The sequence below is a fragment of the Pezoporus occidentalis genome, unplaced genomic scaffold (genome assembly GCF_034315485.1).
Source record: "Pezoporus occidentalis ecotype Australia unplaced genomic scaffold, CSIRO_AGI_Poc_V1 ctg48, whole genome shotgun sequence".
NCBI lineage: Eukaryota > Metazoa > Chordata > Aves > Psittaciformes > Psittacidae > Pezoporus > Pezoporus occidentalis.
Genome location: NW_026915813.1, coordinates 2,111,839 through 2,117,838, shown reverse-complemented (window position 1 = coordinate 2,117,838; position 6,000 = coordinate 2,111,839).

Here is a 6,000-nt window from a genome sequence, read left to right as displayed (position 1 = left end):
TGAAGTAGGATTCAGATGTACTTAATTCTCTAATAGCTTCCTCTGTCAGTGTGTATATATACTTATACATATACACAGTTTGTATTTCTTACAATTCCATTGTCTTCAATTACTTGAACTTTGCCAAAAAAAAAAAACCTGTGCAAACGACATTTCTGTGTCATAGGGTGAAGCATCTGTGTCAAGTGGAAAGAGCTTTCAGTGTAATGCTAGTACTTCAGGGGAGTGTCAGGAAGAGATGTTGGTAATGCATAACACGTCTTGGCCTCTGGACCATCATGACTGTACTCTTCCCTTGTTCTCAACATGTGCTCTTGATAATGTGTCAGGTTCAGCTTCTCCACTGTCCTGCCATGTTCAATGCCTGTCAGGAAGATATCTTCCTGAGACTGACACCTTTGACTGGTAGGCACTGGAAATTAAGAGGCAAATGCCAAACATTCAAGGTCAGTCCTCATCACCATGCAAAGGAGCTTGCAGCCTCTCTGAAATAATTCAACAACACTTCAATCATAAGATGAAAACAAAAAAAAAGGAAGCAGAATTCTTTAACAAATTCATAACTATATTTGGAAATGGGTACACATAAACCAAACAATAATGTGTCATTACATAAAGTCATCTGTTTTACTTCCTGGAGTTTTCTGGTTAGCAAGTCATGTTAAAGTATCTTCTGTCATGTTTTCTCTAAGTGGACCCCAATCACTTCCATATCCTGCCTGTCCTTGGCTTCTCCTCTCTGAAGTAAATACAGACTGAAATGACTGTATTGATTCTACATTTTCTTTTTTAATCAGTGCATACTCTCCCCCAAAGCTTTCTACATTCTCTAGTCCTGATTACTGATTTAAGCCAACTGCTCATTTCTTAACTCCTGTTTCCTACAGGAATATAGTTGTGTTTCACAGAATTTCATTTTTTTTTATTTCATTTAAAGATGCCTTTGAAATGCTGCACTCCACCAGTGCGGCTTCGCCAGTGTGAATGTGTTTTTCACTGTAAATCTGCCTAGTTACAGATGCAGTACAACATTTCCTGGCAGATAAATGGATCTTTCCAGATTGCATCTTCTCATCACAGTTTTAACCACCTAACTTTTTTTCAGAAAGCTGCACATTCACCATGCAGACCCATAAATGAGAACAGTGAATATGCCTCTTTACTAGGCCTTGACAGAGACTAGACATCATGTTACAAAAACCAAAACAAAATGAAACAAACGTTTGGGATGATAGTGTGCTTGGCTTAGCTGACCTGGGGATGGCCTTGCTGAGATTTGGAGAAATACTGGCATTAGCCTGAGGTAGTCCTTCAATATAAAAAAAAAAGGCTACTACACGAACCTACCTGCACATTTGTTGAGCTGCTCATTGCTGGATCCTTGCTGACTTCAGGACTTTGCTGCAGGCACAAGAGACTTGCAGAAGAAATAAGGCACACAGCTGAAGCCTGGTAAAATACCTTATTCTTTTTTATCCTTGATATAGTTAGAACATCTTGTGTTACAATTTTAGAATACTGTCTATTCCTTTAAAAAGCAAGTTTCTGTGTCAAGGCCAAACTAGTAAAACAATTTTAAAATTAGCAGTGTTTATGCAAGGTCATGTATTGCCAGTTATGGAGAAAGATGTCCCAAAGGGAATACAGTAGTATCTACCAGGAAGGCAATTTTGCTACTTTATTCCACATGTGGTTTTGCAGAGGAACCCTATTGCACTAGTCAGTACTGAAGTCAGTGTGGGTCAGTTATATGATGCCCTATTGCAACATTTTTGGTTTTCCAGAGTGGGTGAAAATGATGCAGAAGTCCCCCAGTACTCCACAGCTCAAACAAGCTCTTTGGAGATTGCGAGAATATATGTTTCTGTACTGCTTCTCCAGATCACTTCTCCCCTGTTTTGTTGGTACTGCCAGCAGTATGCTTGTGTGACTATTGCTATTCTATTTGCAGTGCAGATTCCCATCTAATCAGTACTGAAATCAAAGCATCAGACCCTTTCATGAAGAATGCTGCACTACCTTCAGGAACAGCCTAGAAGAGCCAAGAATGAACTTTTTAGTCTTTTGTCTCGTTTAACAGTATGTATTGTTATTATAGTAATCTGTCAATTGCCTTGACAAACGAAGGTACTTTCCACACAAGTCTTGTAACCCTTTTCTGCAGAGAGAAATGTTCTCCTTTTTTACTAATATCAGCAAATATGATACATCCATCAAATTGTCAGACACTACCTACAAGACAGATTGACAGATTTTGTTCAAATGAATTTTAGGGAAGCTGAATAAACCCCTTTAAAAAAAAGATAGTGACACCTGCCCACAGTACCATTTGGTCCAAGTCCTAACTTGATATAGCTATTTGAAGATTTTCCTAAATTGTCTGGAGCAATATGGAGATTTGAATTTGGCCCTATCTGAAGAAAATGAGTTGTGACTCCACTAACTGACAATCTGAGACTGGTGCATATCTATCCTCCTACTGTGGGAGATGCACACTCCATTTGACTAGGTGACTCTGGTGGATGTACACTTCATATTACAGATTTTACTATAAGGTTATGATTAAATTATTAATATTTGCATTATTACCTTAATAAATGCTGAAGGTACAATAAAACTATGAATTAAAGGTGCTTTATCAGAAGAAAATTGTAGTGTCTTTTAAGCTCTGTTGTTTACTGTTAGGCAATAATATTACTGTGCTATGACACACTTACAGCACTTTCAACCTTCAGCATTAAGCTACCTTATAGTCACTTCCCAGTTTATTTTGAGATAATTCTCCACTGTTAAGCAGAAAGTAGGATCAATGTGCACAGTGTAGGGCTTTGTAGGTAGGAAAGCTCTGCCTGAGCTTCTCAAATATTATGACAAAACCAAATGTGTCTTTGAGCTGATATAATAGTCAAAGCAATATAGGGGGAAGGGGAATGACTCTTCTATAGGTGAAGACAGAGGATTCTGCCTCCAGATGAAACATCTTGAGGTAGTGGATAGCAATCAGATAGCACTGCCTGAAGTATTTCTATTTATTTTAATAATAGCACTATTAAAGGACACACACATTTAATACACTACTTATGTAGCATTCCCCACTGTAAGAAGAGACTATGGGATTTCTTTCAGGTTACCAAATGTGTTTTCATCACAGTATATTCCTAGTCAAACTCAAGTGGAGAGACAAGTTCTATTAGAACACAGTGATAATCACAATTGCCAATATAACTGAGCTGGCATAGCTCTTGTAATATGGTTTCAAGCACTTTAATTTTTTTCTTTATGAACCTTGTTTTATTAGTAAAAAGTAAAAAAAAAATATCTGCTATACCCACACAAAAAAGAAAGCCTGTGAATTATTCTTCATTACTCTTTTATCATAATGTATCTGTAGTGACACTTATCTGACTCCTGACAATTCTGTTAAGAAGTGCTGAAAAAGATTAAAAGTCAAGTTTGCTCTCTGTTGAGAATTCATATTTTTAACCAAAAAGGGGTTGTTACAATTATACTAGTGGTTTCTACATACAGGGTATTCACATCTGCAGACCACAATGTACAGCATGGAGGCTTTTGCTAGCTCTCAGCAATCTAAAACAAACCCTGTGAAGTGAACAGTCCAACTGCGTTACCTTAGATCTCTAGACACCAATTAACCCTGGGTTTTAGCTCATATTTCTCCCTTCTAAACTGCAGTTTATATTGCAGTTACGAAGTTAATTAGGTAATCTATCTGGATACATCATGTTTCTATTTAAAATGACAGCTTCTCTTAGATAAGGTTATAAAAAAAGTCATATATGTGGGAACTGTAATGACAAAGATGTGGAATTTCTTTTAGGTTTGAGTGATGGTGAGAATTTTTCATTTAAGTGACAGGTATAATTTTCTATCAGCAGTTTGTTTTCAGTGTTGCACATCAACATTTGAGGCTGAGTCCTGCATTTCTTTTCTCCATATGCCAAGAATAAGGTCCTTTTGCATCAACATGTCACACTTGCTCAGAATATTTATGATTAGTTTAGAATTGATGAGCTTGACGTGTGTTGCCACATTTTGTCTTTTCTCTTTTAAATATTTCTCAAGTGCATAAACTAGACAGGTTTGATGTGAGCTAAGAAGTTAGTTTAGGTTAGAGTGGAAGCAATGTTTCTCAACCAAGATGAGAAAAAGAACAAACTTAGAAGAACTGCACTCATGTCTTACATGCACAGAAAGCACAAGCAAGGATAGGTAGTAAATTTACATAGTTGGCATTGACCTGAAGAACTTTTCCTTGACTTGCCCCAAGCCTGCTCTGTCCACTAATGAAGGACCCACTGCTTCTCTGGTCTCTTGGAGATTTCACCTTCACTGAATTTGCTTGAGATTATTGTTTTACCTCCCACTGGATTCAATGCCTATATAGAAAGGAACACATTCTGTAGCACAAACATGGAGAGATAGTGCCATGAGGAAAATAAATCACACAGATAAAGTAGCATAACATGAAGCCAGTACCCTTTTGCAATAAAAGCTGGAAATGCACGAATGCTTTCATTCAAGAGCCGTGAGTTGCCCGTTAAAGTTACACATAGGTATCTCAGTTACATGCTTTCCCAGGAAGACAGATATATTGTAAACTAGAAACAATACTATGTATTTTCTTTTCTTGATACCTAGTATACAAACTATGCAATTAATTGGATTCCTGTTACATAGAGCAGTCCTTGAACACAAGCATTTAGGAAATAACAAAATACTAATGATTATAATCTCAAGTGCATGAATTACCTGAACAGATGAGATTCATATTGATACCAGCCTAGCCAAGTAGTGCTGAATGACTTTCCCCTTCCCTTCCTTTCCCTTCCTTCCCCTTCCGCTTCCTTTCCTTTCTTTCCCTTCCCTACCCTTCCCTCTCACCCTGAACGGCCCTAAACTGTGCTTCTTTACATAACCCAGACACACTGTTCTGGGGGAGGATAATAAAAGGTCAATTTCTGATTGGAGTGCAAAATTTTTTGCTTGTTGCGCATAACTTGCAGGTGTACAGAAATAAATAGAAGGAGAAATCAGTCAAATATGCTTTTTTTTTTAATGCTGAATATAGCCAGGCTTTTCTAAGTGGGAGCCAGCTACTGGGCTGCTCAGACACTTCCAGTTTCAGAAGAGTCAGAAATTGCCAGTATTCCTCTCATTTCTCACATGCCTCCATTGCCCAACCTTAGCTGATCTGATCAGAACCTTTCTAGCAAAATGAAAATGCAGCATATTCCTTAGAGCCAAAGTGTTTCTATAACCCACAGCTTAGCTAGGACACTAGTCTGCTGTATAGGGACAAAAGTAAAGGCTTTTTCTGGCTTTTGCTGGATCAAAAATTTAAGAATTAAGAACAGCAGATGGCTTCCATAACTAAGACCATCTCTCTAAGAATCATGGGTTATAAATACACTTATTAAAAAGAACTACTTGAGTTTTGGAGCCAAAGCCAGATACTCCGATATATTTCCATTCCTATGTAAATGTTGGAAAGATTTTATTTTTGTTCTAGAGCAGAACAAAAATAAATTTCAAAAGTTCTCCTGATATAAAATTTTCATCCTCCACAGTCTAGAGCCAGATACTCCCTGAAAATATGTGTCATTAAGCCTTTCACATCAGTTGAATTGACTTTGATGCGTAACAATTTGATGCATAACAATCTGTGGCCTTCAGAAATAACACCTAAAGAATAAATCTTTTACACTGGTCCAAATATTTAAGAATTTGGAAAGGTGTAATTGCCTAGGTAATTGTACTAAGCAACCGAACAGACTGAACTGCAGAAATTTCCTCTGCAACTCACAAATCAGTCAAGGTACACAGAATGTGAAGAAACACCTCTCCTGTATTTACTGCTGCATAAAAAGAAGAGTCAATTCAAAGGAGTAATTTTAGTATATCTTGGAATTTTAAATGGAGGCAATCATAGAATAAGTAGTGCTCCTTTGTATATAAAATATTAACAATCTGCTGTCAAAG